At 45.2% G+C, this 18,938-nt stretch overlaps 1 long non-coding RNA gene across 1 annotated transcript; it reads left to right on the forward strand.

Annotated features, from left to right (window-relative positions):
* Positions 1 to 3,075: 3,075 nt before the first annotated feature.
* On the forward strand, positions 3,076 to 9,420 carry LOC143689626 (uncharacterized). Its single transcript, XR_013178859.1, has 3 exons — positions 3,076 to 3,290; positions 3,514 to 3,683; positions 8,434 to 9,420. It is a non-coding gene; the product is annotated as an uncharacterized LOC143689626 (long non-coding RNA).
* The last annotated feature ends 9,518 nt before the right edge of the window (positions 9,421 to 18,938 follow it).

The raw sequence follows: 18,938 nt of genomic DNA on the forward strand, positions 1-18,938 counted from the left end.
TCCCCATGGGGAGTAATTACATGCTTCCCAGACACTGAAGGGTTAATCCCTTCAGATGAAAGTGGGATGGTTACTCTTTAGGACTGACTGGAGGTCCAGAAGCCATTTCATCAGGGTAGGCTGGAGGTGGGGCATCTGTGTTTTCAGGGCAGACCATTACAGGGTTATCTAGGAAAGACTCAGCACAATCTAGGGTTTCAATATCTCTATAGCCATCATTATCAATCCATATGCTGCCAAACTATTTTTCAGGGTCCCAGTCCTTTCCAATCAACGTCTTCACTTTAATGACAGAGACCCTGCAAGGTTGAGATTTCAGTTTACGTTGTAAAGTTGCTACTGTAACGATGAGACTCTGAGTCTGATTTTCAGAGCTCTCAAGTCTGTGGCTACATAAAATAATATTTTCCTTCAGGATACTCATAGAAATGTTTGCATCTGACATAAGGAGTATAACCTTCTCATTTAAAGCCTTCAGCTCATCCCTTTCCCTCACCATTGTATCCAGTATATCTAACAACAACCAGCCAACATCATTATACCTCTTAATTCCAAAAAACTCCACAAATGTGTCAAAAACATTCTCACTCACAGCCTTGACTTGTATAACTGTACAATTGGCAGAATTGAATGGTGATATTTTAACTATGTCTTTTGCCAAATCACCCCATGGACTGGCAGTGTCATCCTGATTATGGGAAAAAGAGTCAATAGTGCCTGTGAGTCTAGTCAGAGTAGAAAACCAATTGTAAAACCCATTTTTAAGGATCTGTTTCTCAAGAACCAATCTAGTACCAAGCTGTATTAGCTAGGGTTCTCTATTAGAGAAACAGAATCAGCAGGAGATACCTGTAAATAAAAGATTATAAAAGTGTCTTATGTAACTATGGGGATGTAAGAGTCCAAGGTCGGTAGGGCAGGCTGTGAGCTGGCAACTCCAATGAAGGTCTCAACCAACTCTCAGGAGAGGCTGGATAGCTGAAGCAGGTAGAGTACTTCTCTCTTAAGAATCCTCCTTAAAAGCCTTCTGGTGATTAGATTAAAAGTTACTCATTGCTGAAGACACTCCCCTTAGCTGACTGCAGATGCTATGGATGCAACCAACATAATCATGATTTAACTCCATTAAATGTCCTCACGGTAACAGACAGGCCAGTGCTTGCCTGACCAGACAACTGGACACCACCACCTGGCCAAGTTGACACACGAACCTGAATATCACAATAGGCTTTCCATGAATCTGAAATAATAGGTCTACTGGAGAGAATATACTAACATACAGAAGGGTAAACAGTGAAACAAAAATGTTTGTAGTGGAAATTAAAGGATCAGCTGAAATAAAATATGTTAAAGTTATTTTTTCAGCTATTATATACCAATGCATTTTAATATGTAGATTAAATGGATAAATTCCTAAAAAAAAAAAAAAAAAAAAGAAAACTAGAAAAACTAGCTGAAAAAAGAAACAGGGAACTTGAATGAACCAAAACTCATTAAATAAATTAAAATTATGGCCAATGAACTCCCTGTCCAAAAATGCCAACAAACATACAATAAAATGGAAATCTATCAAATTTCAATGAACAAGTAACTCCTGAAACAACTTCTCCCAGTCCATATACCTTTCCAGGTACTTTTGTGTATTATGTCGATTTTAAAGCCATCAAGGATTATAAAGAAAATTAAAATACAGTCTTCTCTCCTTATGAATGCAGTACAAAAAATATATAAATATATCAGCTACCAAATGCAACATTGCAAAATAAACTACATCATGAGGTACAGGTGTGTTGGATTGAATTGTGTACCCCAAAGTAGAGATGTTCTTAGTACTAATTGATGCTCCTGCAGGTGTGAATGCCTTTGCAAATAAGAGCCCTTGAAGATATGGTTATCTCTGAAGATGTGGACCCATTTGTGAATTGAGTTTTCTAAGGTCATATTTAGATGTGTCCAAATTGCAGGAGGGCAGATTATAATGCAAATCAGGAAGCATTTTGAGGACAACCACCCAGAACTCAAAAATCAGAGGAGACCAACCAGGAGGAAACTGAGGACGTTTTCCCATGAAGGACAGCCATCCCCAGATGCTCCTGACCCCAGGATGGTCCTGCTGACAGCTTGATTTAGGACTTCTGTCCTCTGAAACCATAAGTCAAAAAGTTCTAGCTTAGGCCAGTCGATTGTGGAGTTCACTGTAGCCTAGCAAACCAAGACAGTTGGGTTTACATCAGGAACACCAAGATGCTTCAACTTGGGATATTCTATCCATCAAATTCACCATATTTTAACAGAGAAAGGAGAAAAGATGATTTCATTACTAGATGCACACAAAGTATTTGATAATATTAATCATTTGTTTATGATGAAAACTCTTCAAAAAGGAAGAAATAGGACTTCCCTTCACAAGTATTATAAGCCAACAACTTCACAATGCATGAGACCGACAGGGTGCTCAGTGGGGACAGTGGAGACGTCCTCCCTGTGAGACGGGGATGAGCTGGGGATGCTCAGCTCAGTTCTGCTGGTTCTCGCTGTTCTGGATGAGCTCCATCACGGCCAGGGTAGACGTGCACGTGGAGAGGAGAAGAGCTGCTTCCACCATCATTACTTGCAGATGCTGCCCTCACCTCCCTAGGAAAAGAAAACAACAAGTAACAGACAAGCTAAATGTTCAGCAATATTTCTGGACACAAGTCAGTAGGCTTACATGTACTAGTAATAATCAACTAGAGCATAAAATTTAAAAATATGCCATTCACAACTGTCACAAAATTATATGGTGTCTAGGAATGAACTTAACTCCAAATATATGAGCCTTCTTTGAAGACTTTCAAGCTCTAATAATGGATGAAAGACTGAATCAAATAAAGGAAGAGGTATGTCATAATCTAGGATCTCATTTGCTATGAACATGTCAGTTCTCCTTACATTAACCTTCACATTCAGTGCAACATGAGTTATAATTCCAACAGGAGCTTTAAAAAAATAAGCTTATTTAAACACGTATACAGTTCAGCCGATCTGTAAATGTACCCAAGCATTTATTACGACATGCTCGTAGCCATAGTGATGAAAGCAGGGGACAGGGGCCAGCATGAACCAGAACAGAGAATTCAGAGGGAGTCCCAGGGTGTGGGAGCAGCACCTGGGACCCCATCCTGGAGAGCTGAAGGCTTGGCAGCCGTGCTGGGAAAACCACTCGGGAGGGTCTGAGCCATGAAGATGGACCCATGCCAGACTCCACGCACAATGGAGGATTCATGTGGATCCAGGCCGAAATGTGGAAGGTACAGCCATGAGATTAATATAATAACATGTGGACTCAGCAGTTTTATCAATTAGGGAAAGGGAAGTGTTCCTTAAAAAAAAAAATCAAAAGCACTAACGATGAAATCTCAGATAGATTAATTTAATTTATCATATTTATTTTATATTGTTTTTGTATTTGCTGCCCTAACAAATTAGGACAGACTTAGTGACTTAGGACAACAATAATTTGTTATTTTACAGTTCTGGAGCTGAGAGGCAGCACGGGACTCCGGGGACTCCACGCCTGGTGCCGGCAGGACTGGCTACTTCTGGAGGTGGCAGGTGGAAACTCATTCCTCACCTCTCCAGCTTCTATAGGCACCAGCACTCCTCAGCTCGTGGCTCCTTCCACCATCTTCAAATCTAGCAAGGTTGGCATGTCTTTCTCTCGTGGCACCACTCAATCTACCTCCTGCCTCCCTCTTTCACTTCTAAGGACCTGTGACCACGAGACCCACCTGGATGACTGAGAGTGACCTCCCTGCTGCCAGGTCACATGGCAGCACCTTTAACCCATTCGCAACCTTACATGCCCTTTGCCCCAGAAAGTAAGAGAGCCACAGGCAACCGGGAGTGGGAATGTGGGCCTCTTCTACAGAGGCCATTATCCTAATGACCACAATATCACACCATATCATAGATCAGATCAGGTCAGATCATAGATCAGATCATGTTAGATACCTCACCATGTCAGTTCACATTACATATTATGTCATGCCAAGTCATGTCATAAAAACACTTATAAATAGGTAGAGAGAAATAGATAAATATACTTAGATGATTGTTGATTACATTAGGGGGGTAGGAAAGCAAGTAGGTGGGTAAGTAGGTAGGTAGGTAGGCAGGTAGGTAGGCAGGTATGTAGGTAGGTACAAAGGGAGGGAAGTAGGGAGGGAGTTAGATAGGGAGGAGGTGGGAAAATAGGTAGGTGGGTAAGTTAGTAGGTAGTTAGGTAGCTAGGGAGGAGGGAGGTAGATAAGATGTAGGTAGGTAAGATAGGAAGGTAAGTGGGTAGGTCGGTAAGTAGATAAGTAAGTACATAGGTACGTAGGTAGGTATGTAGATAGGTAGGTAAGTAGGCAGGTAGATAGATAAGTAGGTTGGTAGGAAGGTAGGAAGATGAGTAAGTAGATAGGTAGATAGATCAGTAGATAGGTAAGTAGATAAGAAGGTAAGTAGGTAAGAAGGTAGATAAGTATGAAGGTAAACAGGTAAGTAGGGAGGGAGGGAGATAGGTAGGTAGGTAAGTAAGTAGGTGAGATGTTAGGTAGCGATGGAGATAAGGAGAGAGTAAGGGAGGGAGGTAGATAAGTTTTGTAGATAGGTAGGTAGGCATATAACTTGGTAGGTAGGTAAGTATGTGAGTAGGTAGGGAGGGAGTGAGGAAGGGAGTTAAAAGTTAGGTTAGGCAGATAAACAGATAGATAGGTAGGTAGATAAGTTGGTTGGTAGGTAAGCAGATAGATTGGTAATTAGGTAGGTAGGTAGATTGGTAGTTAGGTAGGTAGGTAAGTAGATATGTAGGTAGTTAGATAGGTAGGTAAGCAGGTAAGTAGATAGGTAAGTAGGTATTTAAGTAGGCTGGTGGGTAGGTATATAAATAGGTAAGTAGGTAAGCAGGTAGATAGGTAGGTAGGTAGGTACATAGGGAGGGAAGGAGAAAGGAAGAGAGGAAGGGAGGGAGGTAGATAAATATGTAGGTAGGTAAGGACGCAGTAGGTAAGTAGGTGGGTAGGTACGTACATACATACGTAGTTAGATAGGGAGGGAGGAAGGTAAGTAGGTACTTAGGTAGGTAGATAGATAAGCAATTAGGTAGGGAGGGAGGGAGGGAACGAGGGTGGGAAGTAAGAAGATAGTAGGTAGGTAGATAGATAGGTAGGTAGGTATGTAAGTAGGTAGGTGATGGGGTAGATAGATAGACAGGTAGGTAAGTAAGTAGGTAGATAGGTAGGTAGATAGATAAGTAGGTAAGTAAGTAATTAAGTATGTAGGTAGGTAGATAGGTAAGTAGGTAGGTAAGTAAGTAGGGAGAGAGGGAAAGAGGAAAGGAAAGAGGGAGCTAGATATAAGTAGGTAGGCAGGTAAAAAGGTGGTGGGTAAGTACATAGATAGGTGGGTACATAGTAAGGTAGGAAGGTAAGTAGGTAGATAAGTACATAGGTAGGTTGTAGGCATGTAAGAAGACAGTGAGGGAGGGAGGGAGGTACATCGGTATGTAGGGAGATAGGGAGGGGGACAGGAGGTTAAGAATGTAGGTAGGTAGGCAAGTAGGTGGTAGATAGGTACATAAGTAAGTAGGCACACTATGTAGATAGGTATGGAGGGAGGGAAGGAAGGAAGGAAGGAAGGAAGGAGGAAGTTAGGTAAGCAGGTGATGGGTAAGTAGGTAGGTAGGTACATAGCACATAAGTAGGGAGGGAGGTAAGTAGGTAGCTAAGTAGGTAGTTAGGTAGGTAGTAGGTAGGCATGTAAGTAGGGAGGGAGGGAGATAGATGGGTAGATAAGTAGGTAGATATGTAGGGAGGGAAGGAGGGAGGTATGTAGGTAGGTAGGTAAGTAGATAGGAATGTAGATAAGAAGGTAGGTAAGTAAGTAGGTAGATAGGTGGGTTGGTAGTAAATATGTAGGTAGGGATGGAGTGAGGTATATAGGTAGGTAGGTAAGTATGGTGGTGAGTAGGTGGGTCTAGAGGGAGGGAGGGAGGTAGACAGGTAGGCAGGCAAATAGGTTGGTAGCTAGGTGCGTTACTTAGATTCAGTTGTCAACTTGGCCAGGTGAGCATACCTAGTCTTGTTGCTGCAGACATAAGCCAGGTACGTGAACCTCATTTGTTGTTAACTACATCTGCAGTCAGCTAGGAGGCGTGTCTGCTGCAATGAGTGACGTTTAACTTAATTGGCTGGTGCTTAAATGAGAGAATGCAACGTAGCACAGCCTAAGCAGCTCGGCATTCCTCATCTCAGCACTTGCAGCTCAGCCCAGGCCTTTGGAGATGAAGAAAGAAGTCACCCCGGGGAAAGTTGTTGGAACCCAGGGGCCTGGAGAGAAGACCAGCAGAGACTATCTTGTGCCTTCCCACGTAAGAAAGAACCTCAGTGGAAAGTTAGCTGCCTTTCCTCTGAAGAACCCACAAAATAAATCCCCTTTTATTAAAAGCCAATCCATCTCTGGTGTGCTGCATTCTGGCAGCTAGCAAACCAGAACAGTAGGTAAGTACATAGGTTGGTAGATAGGTAGGTACTTAGGTAGATAAGTAGTAGGTAGGTAGGTAGACATGTAGGTAGGTAGATAGGTAAGTAGGTAGATAGGTAGGTAGGTAAGTAAGTAAGTGAGAAGGTAGGTAGGTAGGTAGACAGGTTGATAGGTAGGTAAGGAAGTAGGTATGTAGGTAGGTAGATAGTTAAATAGGTAAGTAAGTAGGTAGGTGGATAGGTAAGTAGGTAGGTAGGTAGATAGGTAAGTAGGTAAATAGGTAGCAAAATACATAAGGAATTAGGGATGGAGAAAAGGAGGTAGATAAGTAGATAGGTAAGTAGACCGCTAGGTAGGTAGGTAAGTAAGTAAGTAGATAGGTAGGTTGGTAGTAAATATGTAGGTAAAGATGGAGTGAGGTATATAGGTGGTAGATAAGTAGATCAGTGAGTAGGTACGTCTAGAGGGAAGTAGGTAGGTAGGTAGGTAGATAGGTTGGTACGTAGATAAGTTGATAGGTTGGTAGATGGTAGGTACTTAGGTGGACATGTAGGTAGGTAGATAAATAAGTAGATAGGGAGGTAAGTAGGTACGTGAGAAGGTAGATAGGTAGACAGATAGGTAGGTAGGTAGACAGGTTGGTAGGTAGGTAGGGAAGTAGTTATGTAGGAAGGTAGATAGTTAAATAGGTAGGTAAGTATAGGTAGGTAAGTAGGCAGGTAGGTAGTTAGATAGGTAGGTAGGTAGATAGGTAAGTAGGTAAATAGATAAGTAGGTAGATAGGTAAGTATGTAGATAGGTAAGAAGATATGTAAGGAAGGAGGTAGATAAGTAGGTAGGTAGGTAGGTAGGTAAGTACATGATTGGTAAGTAGGTACATAGGTAGGTATGTACATGCATATGTAGTTAGGGAGGGAGGGAGGGAGGGAGCTAAGTAGGTACTTAGGTACGTAGATAGATAAACAATTAGGTAAGTAAGGGAGGAGGGAGTGAGTTAGATAGGTAGGAAAATAGGTAAGTAGGGAGGTGGGTAGGGAGAGATGGAGATGAAGGTAGATATGTAAGTAGGTACATAGGTAGGTAGGTTGGTACATAACTAGGTAGATGGTAAGGAGGGAGGGATGGAAGGTGGATGAGAGGGAGGTAGGGAAGGAGATAGATAGGTAAGTAGGTGTAGGTGAGTAGGTAAGTTGGTAGGTAGGTGCATAGTTACGTAGGTAGATAGGGACATAAGTAGGTAGCTAAGTAGGTAAGCAGGTAGGTAGTTAGGTAAGTAGTAGGTAGGCATGTAAATAGGGAGGAAGGCACGTAGATAGATAGGTATGTATGTAGGTAGGTAAGGAAGGAAGGAGAGAAATAAGTAGGTAGATAGGTTGGTAGGTAGGTAGCTAAGTAGATAGCTTGGTAGATAGGTAGGTAGTTAGGTAGATAGGTAGTATAGGTAGGTAGGTAGATATGTAGGTAGGTAGGTAGGAAGGTAGGTAGGTAAGTAGGTAAGAGGATAGGTAGGTAGGTAGACAGGTAGATAGGTGGGGCAGTAGGTAGGTAGGTTGCTGACATGGTAGGTAGGTAGGTAAGTAAGTAGATAAACAGGTAGGGAGGCAGATATGTAGGTAGGTAAGTAGGGAGGCAGGATGGTAGATACATAGGAACGTAAGTAAGGAGGGAGGGAGGGTGATAGGTAGGTAGAGAGGTAAGTAGGTAAGTATATAAGTAGTTAGGTAGGTAAGTAGGTAGGTAGATGGGGAGGTATGTAGATGAGATAAATAGGTACATGCATAAGGTGCCCTGAAGAAACACACCATTGTCTTGGCCATGGCTTTCTCTCACAGTAGGGTTGTGACTAGTTTTTTCTCCATGGCTTTTCTTCTTCTCTAATATCTTCACAATGAATATGTGTTATTTCCACAAACATTTCTTCCACAGACGCTTAAATGAGACTTTGCTGTAAAGAAGGAGATACGGTGCCCCACGTACTGGTTATAAGTTTCACTCAGCGCACGCTGGTGACAGTGGGGACGTGGCAGTTATTGTCCTGAGTTGCTGGATGGCACACAGAGGACCGTCCTGCTTCAGTGGACTCAGGTAAACACTCCCGTGAGCGCTCAGCCTGGCCTCGGTCTTGTGAGAAGAGTTTTGCATTGTTCAGCTGTATTTTCTGGCTGAAGGAAGAAAATTACAGATATGCGCCTCCCATTGGGAGCATGTTTTACCTAATTAATCCTTAATTATCAGGCAGAGTAAATGAAAGATAGCCTCCTCCAAATTGGCTTGCAGAGTTTATCAGTTTCTGGTCATTGTGAAAGCCAAGCCAGCCAGGGGGCGCATGCCGTTTCCCCACACGGGGAGCGAGTCATCAGAGCTGTACAGAGGCCGTTGAGGGTGGAACAGACTTTGATCCATGTGAATCTGCAGCTCCCCTGGGGTCTGTGGAAGCCGTGGTGAAGCCCCAGCATCAACCACCTGCCTCCTCTCCGAGAGGAGAGGAGAACCTAAGAGGAGAGCTGAACCCCCGAGCTCCAGGTGGACGTGCCTCTCCTCTCCTTGTCCTTACACCAGGAGTCCAGGCACACCTGGGCATCCCCAGGGGTTCTCCAGAGAAGCAGGAGCGGAGGCTGTGCAGGCGTTAGAGAAAAGAGTTCATGCCAAGGGACTGGCTCACCAGGTCGGGGGCTGCAAGTCCGAATGGCTGGGGCAGGCCAGCAGCCTGGGGCTGCCATGTGAGGCCGGGTCTTGGTGCAGGACTTCCTCTTCTGTGGGAAACGTCAGCTCTTGTTCCTAAAGCCTCTGGTGCCGGGTGAGGCCCCCCGAGATGACCGAGGCCCCTGTCCATCACCTGAAGCCAGCGATCACAGACGCTGCTCCATCCACAAAGCGGCTCCATGGGAGACCCCGTTAGCATCCCACTAAAGGAGCTGGGCAGAAGGGGCTACACCAGCCAGAGGGAAATATGTTGGTACCTCAAGAAAGAGACCTTGAAAAACATTTACCTAAAGTCTTGTCTTTCCTCCACCCTCTCCTGGCTCCGGGAGCCCTCTGCCCCTGCCTCTGGCCGTACCCCCAGACCTGCCCCCCACACATGAAAGGAACTCTCACCAACTCCCAGTGCCTTCTTGGGGCATGAATCCTGTGGAAATTTCCATCCACTAACTCACAGACCACCCATGGCCCCTGCTCAAAGACTCTTCCTTCCATTTCCAAGTGCTCAGCCTCTCCTTGTCCTCTCTGGCCCCGTGGTGTGCCCTCCCTGCCCCTTTTGCAGTGACCTCCTGCGCTGCTTGTTTCTCAAGTGCTGGACTCTTGGAGGGTCTGCCCGGGGCTTCCCCTCCTCTAACCTCTCCATGCAGGAGCCCCCCCCTGCTGAGGGCTGCACCGGCACCCACCACCCACACCTCAGACACAGCCGCCTCCTCCCCTCTCCCCGCCAGTGCCTGTTCACCACATTACCCCATAATATCCTCAGTCCTAGCACCTCTGGGCCTCTGTGATCTGGACAACCGTAGGGATGAGCCCACAATGTGAGGCCCATCGGAAGACGACACCCCCAATTCAGAGTATGGGCTCCTGGGGAGATGGGCAGATGGGAGCCCGGGAGAAAGGTGGGGCCATCTAGGCCTGCTGATGCCATTCGACTCCTTCCTTCCTATTTATTTATTCTTCCAATATCTACCTGTGAGCTTTCTGAACAAAACCATCATAAACCGGAGAAGGAGACCTTGGCAATCCTCTCCTGGAGTTGAGCCAAACAGTGACCAGAAAATTATATTTCAGTGGAATTGGGCCAGAAGTAGTGGCAGGTCCTTGACTCCACACCCCATGTCCAGTCCATGAGAAGTCAGGCTGGCTCTGCCTCTCCCAAATGCTGGAACCCAGGTTCTCCTCACTGCTTCCATGGGCACTGCCTGTGCCCCAGAAAAGCCATGCTTTAATTCTGTTCCAAATTTGTGGGAGCAGCTATTTATTTTAATCCTGATTCAATACTATAGGTTGGAAACTTTTAATTAGACTGCATCTCTGTGGAGAAGTAACATGCCCAATTGTGGGTATGACTTTTGATTAGATGGAGATGTGACTCCACTCATTGCAGGTGGATCTTGATTAGTTTACTGGAGTCCTCAAAAAGAGGAAACATTTTGGAGAAAGTGCAGAAACAACACAGCTGACAGATATTTCAGAGCAGAGCTGACATAGATGCCTAGAGAACAGAGACAGGGATGTTTGGAGATACTTGGAGCACAGCAGACATTGCCATGAGATGTTAAGCAAGCCAGAACCTGGAGAGAGCCCAGGGTAGCCAAGAGATGAAAACCAGTCCAAAGAAGCAAAGTGAGGAACCCCCACAGGAACAGAGTCTGAAAGAAACGGAGCCCAGGAGCAAGAGACCAGCAGATGCCAGCCACGTAACCTCCCAGCTGACAGAGGTGTTCCTGGCCCATTGGACTTTTTTTTTTCTCACTCTGCTAGCATCTCTTAGCTCTCTTTGCTCTTCTGCACAGCTACCACATTATGTACAGCCTTCATCATTCATGCATTACCTCAAAACCAGTACTTCTGTTATGTCTGCACTATGCCACTTTTAAACATAGATACCCCTTCTGTGTCAGCAAAGCATGAAACTATGTATATGATCACGTTCTGTCTGCAAGATCCAATACCCCTCTCAGTCTAGAAATAAACTCAGATTTGCTTCTCAAGGTCTGGGATGCTGCTTGCCTGGTGGTGGTTCTCCCTTCTGTTTGTTGAAAGTAGGTGCTTTATTGAATTTGGACTTAGCTGACACCTGTTATCTCACATCTGCTTTGAAGGAGTAATGTGTTCTTGCTGCCATTTCCTAAAGGTTGCCCACTTTAAACTAAGGAGTACTCAACCTTAATTCCTTGTGAATGTCTTACGTCTATAAAGATTTTTAAAAAGACTTAATGAGTCTTTTATAGAATGCCTTCATAAAGAAAGGGGTGGGTATGTGTTTGCATGCAGGAAACATGGTATTGTTTTTATTTCTATATAAAACTCACTTAAATCTGATCTAAAAATGTAAGAATAAAAAAATCAAAGAACTGTTCCCTTGATCTGTTCAGCCTCAGCCACGCCCTCTCCACCTACACGCCCCTCCCCATGTAACCCCCATCCATTAGCTGTGTCATCTTTGAATTTACTGTGAAGTTAACTCTGAGAGTTGCTTTTTAAAGTTCTTCCTTGAATTAAGGCATCTCTCCCTGGATGCTTTAGTTTGGGCATTTTCATAGGCTTAGGACTATAAACCTGTAATTTACTAAATTCCCACTTTTAAAGCCATCCAGTTCTGGTATATCGCATTACAGCAGCTTGCAAACTAACACACCAGCCACACCCAAGGGCCTGGTCCAGCACAGAGGCTTCCTCCAATGTCTGCCTGCTGACCTGGTCTGCTCTAGCCCAACAGCCAGAGGTCTCTCCCTCCCTGCTCAGTGGCCAGCAAGGGCCCTGCCTCCACGGCAGGTGCAGCCCGAGATTTGGACGGGCCTAATGGCAGCAGGTGATCTGCTCCAGATCTTCTTGCTCCCATTTCTAATGTTCTCCTTTTTGGAGGAAGCAAAGCAGTACTCAGAGCACCTTTCCTTCATCTCTGGTCCCCTGGTCTCTGTGGTCTCCCACCAAGGGACCTGGCAGGCCAGGTGGGAAGTGGACACCAAAGGGGCCCTTGCCTTCCTTTGAACATCTGCACAGTCCTTTGGTGAGTGCCTGTGGCATATTTCTCAGGGATTGGAGCCTAGTCATACTTAAAAATTTTTAATCATTTCTACCTTCTCTCCCTGCCTCTCATGTCTGTAGCCTAACTCACTGTTCTCCCTTCCCCCTCTCGTCAGAAACCTCCCGTCTCAGTAGCTTATCTCAAAACTACAAGCCTTCCTGTTATTCTGTCCTTGCCTCTAGCTATCTTCTGCCGCCCTTGCCTAGCAACTACCTTTTAGCTTGTGTAATTGGCTCTCCGAACCCCCTACCCTCTCCCCTACTCCTCCCCCTGTGCAACTGTATATAACCTGAGCTCCCTGGAGCCTCGGGGTCTTTTGTGCACTTGAGCCCCCTCAGTACTTATAGCTCATACCATGTAACAATAAAGAAGCTTTGTGCTGATTAATTGGCCTTTGGCTCAAGTCCTTCAGTCCCCTAGCTGAGACGGCTAGGTTCCGCTTACCTCAGGTTAACACCCAGCGAGCTCGCCCCCTCTCACCCAGGGTTCTGGCCGCGAAGCAGCCCGGCTGTGGCTATCCCGGCAAGTGCCTCCTGGGAGCTTTGTTGAAGGTCTAGAGTGGTCAAGGGTTGCCAATGGGTGCCCAAGAAAAACAGAGGAGTAGGGGGCTCAGGGACCCCAGTTAGAGGGAAGGGCTCTGTGTCTCTCAGCTGACCAGAGCCAGTGCCGTCCTAGGGGATCATGCTGCAATTCGGCAAGAACAGCTGCTCCCTCCACCAGTAGGGCCTCTCTTCCTTGACCCAGAACCCCCACCTTCACGGAGGACCAGCATCCAGACAGAGCCCAGCGTCCCTCCCAAGGGGCCCGGCCCCTGCTGGGCAGGCACTGAGCAAGCAGGGGACAAGCTACCCTCACAGCCATGGCAGTCCCTGCCACCAGGCGATGACAGCCTGTGTCCTTCCTCCAACCAGCCCGGGACCCTCCAGGTGGGGGCCTCTGCAGGACAGAGCTTAGAGCAGAGGATGGGCTTTGGTGAAGGAAGGAGTGGACACTGCCCCCGCCCAGCCTCTCAACCAGCTCATTGGTTCCACCTGCCCAACCCCCACCCAGCACACCAGCCCCCTACGCAGGCACACCTGTCCCCTCCCAAGAATGCCAACCCCCAAACCCTGTATACCACAGGCCTGGCCTAGTCCACAAACACCATTCCCAGCATCTCAGCATGGGGCTTGTCTGCCCTGGGAGCTAAGGACAGCTGGGATATAGTAGAAGTGTCTGTGTATTAGTTAGGGTTCTCTAGAGAAACAGAATCAGCAGGAGATATCTATAAATATAAGATTGATAAAAGCGTCTCACACAACTGTGGGGATGTCAGAGTCCAACATCTGTAGGGCAGGCCACGAGCTGGCAGCTCCAATGAAGGTCCTCAATGAACTTTCTGGAGAAGCTGGCTGGCTGAAGCAGGAAGAGTGATTCTATCCTGAATCCAACTTAAAAGTCATCCAGTGATTAAATTGTCACCCACTGCAGCCAATGTGGTCATGATTTAAGACCATTAAATGTCCTCACAGTAACATCCAGGACACAACTTGCCTGACCAGACAACTGGGCACACAGGAACCTGACCATGACCGCCCACCCCTTGTCAACCTGGCAGCTAGACACATTACCTTAAACCATACTTAATCTCTAAATAGAAAACAAGAACAGACACATTTTTTCCTACCTACAATACTCTACTGTTCTATATACAACCAGAAATGCATTAAATCTCTACAGAAGAGATTGCAAGTCCTTGGGTAACATTCGTTCTTCAACTTGATATACTACAACTTAAATACTATATCAAGAACAAAGGAGATAAAATAAAGACAAAAACAGAAATACTGGATTTATGTGTAAATACGTAGATACTAATTACAAAGAAGATGAAATATTCATACCATCACAGTTTGTAATTTCTGTATAACCATGGGGTCATAGATCATATTTATCATGACCTTCTTCCACTACACATTCCATGTTCCCTTTACCCTTAGCAAGCAACATACATGGCCATGGTTCTTTGCCTGCAAACCTTTATTCCTGAAGTTTCAGAGCTATTGATAGTTCTGCCTAGATTGGGTTATTACAGTTTTTCACTAACTTTAATCACAGGGCATGGTAACACTAAGACAGGCCCTAGGGGATCTCCTTTATTCCAGGAGCACACTTCTTTGCCTTCGTTGGGTAGCTGCAGTCCTATTTCCCAGCCAGGAAAGTGATCCCCTTCTTGGCTTGTTGATCCAGGGGCATGAGTAGGCCAAAGTAACCACATGGCAGTCTTAGATTCCAGTTCAATGGAATCATAGTGATTTCTTCTGGTGGAAGCACTCCTCCTTCTGGAACTAAAACCTGTTAACCAGCAGAGCTCAAGGTTACAGGGACAGGAAGCAAAAATTTTCCTAGTGGATCACTAGGGGTAATAGTGAGTAGTGCCACTCCCATTTCCACCCCTTGGTTCCTGGACCCATGAATCCTGGCTATGGGAGAAATAGCACCATAGAATGGATGCTGATTCAGAGCACACACAGCTTCCTGAAGAACATCACCCCAGCCCTGCAAGGTATTGCCACTTAGTTGGCACCATAATTGAGTTTTCAAAAAACATTGGATGATGGGAAACTTGGTAAGCCAGAGATTCCTAGAGAATGTGCCCCTGCCTGCACTTCATTTGCTGTGAACTGGGTTCCTTGATCAGAAGCAATGCTGTGTGGAATACCATGACAATGGATAAGGCATTCCCTAAGTCCTTGGACGGTAGTTTTGGCAGAAGCATTGCATGCAGGGAATACAAACCCATATCCAGAGTATGTGTCTCTTCTAGTTAGAACAAATCGCTGCCCCTTCCATGAAGGGAGTGGTCCAATGGAATCAACCTGCCAGTAGGTAGTAGGCTGATCGCCTCAGTGAATAGTGCCGTATCAGGGATTGAGTGTGGGTCTCTGCTGGTGGAACATTGGGCACTTGATAGTGCATGTATCCAGGTCATCCTTGGTGCATGGAAGTCCATATTGCTGAGCCCATGAATAACATCCATCCCTACCATCAAGACCACTTTGTTCATGAGCCCATTGGGCAATGACAGGAGTTGCTAGGGAAAGACATTGACTGGTATCCACAGAACGGGTCATCTTATCCAGTTGATCATTAAGACCTTTCTCTATTAAAATCATCCTCTGGTGCACATTCACATGAAACATAAATATATTCATGTTTTTAGCCCACTCAGAAAGGTCTGTTACATACCTCTTCACAAGACCTCTTTGTCACCAATTTTCCAATCATGCTTTTTCCAAGTCCCTGACTATCCAGCCAATCCATTAGCAACAACCCATGAGTCAGTATATAAACGTATCTGGCCAGTTCTCCTACCAAGAAAAATGAACAACCAGGTGCACTGCTCAAAGTTCTGCCTACTGGGAGCATATGCCCTTATCACTGTTCTTCAGGGCCAACCCAAAAAGAGGCTGCACTGATGCAGCTGTCCACTTTTAGCTGGTACCTGGTTATGATGCAGAACCATCTGTGACCCAGGTCTGAAGTTTCTCTTGGTCACTTGATTATAAGGAACTCCCCAAGAAGCCATCATCTGGTCTGGGAAAGAGAAGGTAAAGTGGCAGGAGTGCAGACCATGGGCATTTGGGCACTTCCTCATGTAACTGACTTATGTCTCAGGACCTGCTCAAGTCCTATGCTAATACATCATTTTCATTTTATGATGAAGTACCCCTGCACACACCCAACTTTATGGCTTGATGGGTCAGACACACCCAGCTCAGAATAGGCAACTCATATCTCATGGTAACTTGGTGGCCCATTGCTAAGTGTTCAGTCTCCACTAAGGCCAGTAACAGGTCAAAAGCTGTTCCTCAAAAGGAGAGTAGTTATCTGCAGCAGATGGGAAAGCTTTGCTCCAAAATCCTAAGGGTCTGTGTTCTGATTCTCCTATGGGGGTCTGCCAAATGCTTTAGACAGCCTCTCTATTTGCCACTGACACTTCCAGAATCATTGGATGTGCTGGATCATATGGTCCAAGTGACAGAGCAGCTTCTACAGCAGCCTGGACCTGTGGCAGAGCCTCCTCATGTTCAGATCCTTTCTCAAAATTAGCTGCTTTTCTGGTCACTAGATAAATGGGCCGAAGTAGCACACCCAAATGAGGACTATGTTGTCTTCAAAATCCAAAGAGACCAACTAGGTGTTGTGACTCCCTTTTGGTCATAGGAGGGGCCAGATGCAACAGCTTATCCTTCACCTTAGAAGGGATATCTCAACATGCCCCACGCCACTGGACACCTAGAAATTTCACTGAAGTGGAAGCTCCTGTACTTTTGTGGGACTTATCTCCCATCCTTTGACAGGAAATGCCTTATCCATAAGACTAGAGTATTTGCTGCTTCTTCCTCATTAGATGCAATCAACATATCATCAATAATGGACCAGTATGATGTCTTGTGGGAAGAAGTAATAATCAGGCTTCCTAAAATCGATATGGTGACATAAAACTGGAGAGTTGCTATAACTCTGAGGCAGTGAAGGTATACTGCTGTCCTTGACAGTGAAAAGCAAACTATTTCTGGTCATCCTTACTAACAACTATTGAGAAAAAAGCATTTGCCAGCTCAATAGCTGCCTACCAGGTAGCAGGTGTATGTTGATTTATCTAAGCCCAGATACCACATCCTGAACAGCAGCTGCAATAGGAGTCATCACCTGGTTGAGTTTAAAATAATCTACTATCATCCTCCAAGACCCATCTGTTTCCTACACAGGCCAAATTGGAGAGTTGAATGGGGTAGGTGGGGATCACCACCCCTGCATCCTTCGAATCCTTAATAGTGGCACTAATCTCTGCTATTCCTCCATGAGCCCAGTATTGCTTCTGATTTACTATTTTGTTTGGTAGGGGCAGTTCTAGTGACTTCCACTTGACCTTTCCTACAATAATAGCCCTGATTCCAGGGGTCAGAGAGCCAGTGTGGGGATTCTGCCAGTTGCTCAGTATGCCTATTCCAATTACGCATTCTAGAACTAAAGAAATAACTAAGGTTCTGGAGAGCCACTGGACCCACTGTGAGATGGACCTGAGCTAAAATTCTATCAGTCACCTCACCTCCGTAAGCTTCACTCTGACTGGTGGAACAGAGTGACATTTTGGGTTCCCTGGAATTGATGTCACTTTTGAACCAGTGTCTAATAATCCCCATAATATCTGATCATTTCTTTTTCTCCAGTGCACAGCTACCCTGGTTTAAAGCCATAGGTCTTCTTGGGGAAGGCCTGGAGGAAGATAAGCAATATAAATTTGTGGCAGTAAAACAAGGCCCTTCCCCAAAGGGATCTGGCCTTCCCCTCATTCAAGGGGCTCTGGGTCTGTAAACCAACTCGAGTGTGGTCATTGATTCAAGGGCCATGTCTCTTTGTTTTTATAATTCAAGTTAGACTTCTGTTCACTTGATATAGAACCCGTCTGCCTATATAGCTCAAAAAAGAATTTAGTTGACTGCCTATCTATTGTACTTCTAGGAGCCCCATGATATACTAGCTTATGCCATAAGTCTCTGCAAGTCAGATTATTTTGACTCCTACTTTGAATCTGCTGTCCATTGTGGTGGCCATGCCCACCTTGTCTATGGTGATTAACTGTCCCCACATGGCTTCTGTTAACTTTGGATCTGAAAATCCCCACTGTGTTTGAGGACTCCAGCTCAGTTTTTTTGGAGTTCAACATACCTCCTCATGGGTCACACCTTGTACCTTACCTTTTGAGGCCTGTTGGGACTTCACTCTAGTTATATGTCTGGAAGAAAAGAGGGGTGGTGATGTAGGTCATTAAAAGAATTACAAGTGACTTCCAAGCTAATTACTTCAGGGCATTTGCTTGTACTTTCATTTGGTGAATCAGGAATCAGTCATTCCAGGCAAAGGAGCAAGGGCTATTTCCCCATTGAGGGTAATTATGTGCATCCCAGGTACTGAAGGGTTAATTTCTTCACATGGAGGTGGGGTCACCAATTCCTCAGGGCTGACTAGAGGTCCAGAAGCCATTTCCTCAAGGCAGCCTGGAGGTTGGGTGGCTATGTCCTCAGGGCAAACCATTATAGGGTTATTCAGAAAAGATTCAGCATAATCTAGGGTTTCAATATCTCTACAGCTATCATTATCAACCCATATGTCACCATTCCATTTTTCAGGGTCCTATTCCTTTCCAATCAATGCCCTCACTTTCATGGAAGATATCATGCAAGGTTGAGATTTTAGTTTACTTTGGAAAGTTGCTATTCTAACAATCAGACCCTGAGTCTGATTTTCAGAGATCTCAAGTCTGTGGCTATAGGAAATAAGATTTTCCTTCAGAGCACTCATAGAAATGCTTACATCTATCATAAGGCACATAAGCTTCTCATTGGAAGACTTCAGTTCATCCCTTTCCCTCGTCACTATATCCAGTATATCTAACAGCAACCAGCCAACATTGTGATACTTCTTAACGCCACAATACTGTAAAGGTATCAAAAAATTCCACCCAGAGCCTTGACTCGTATAACCGTACTATTGGCAGAATCGAATGGTGATATTTTGACTATCTCTCTTGCTAGTTCACCCCATGGACTGTCAGTGCCATCTTGATTATGGGAAACAGAGTCGTTAGTGCCTCTGATTCTAGCAAAAGTAGAAAACCAATTGTAAAAACCCATTTTGAGAATCTGTCAAGAAC

The sequence above is a fragment of the Tamandua tetradactyla genome, chromosome 7 (assembly GCF_023851605.1).
Source record: "Tamandua tetradactyla isolate mTamTet1 chromosome 7, mTamTet1.pri, whole genome shotgun sequence".
Taxonomy (NCBI): Eukaryota; Metazoa; Chordata; class Mammalia; order Pilosa; family Myrmecophagidae; genus Tamandua; species Tamandua tetradactyla.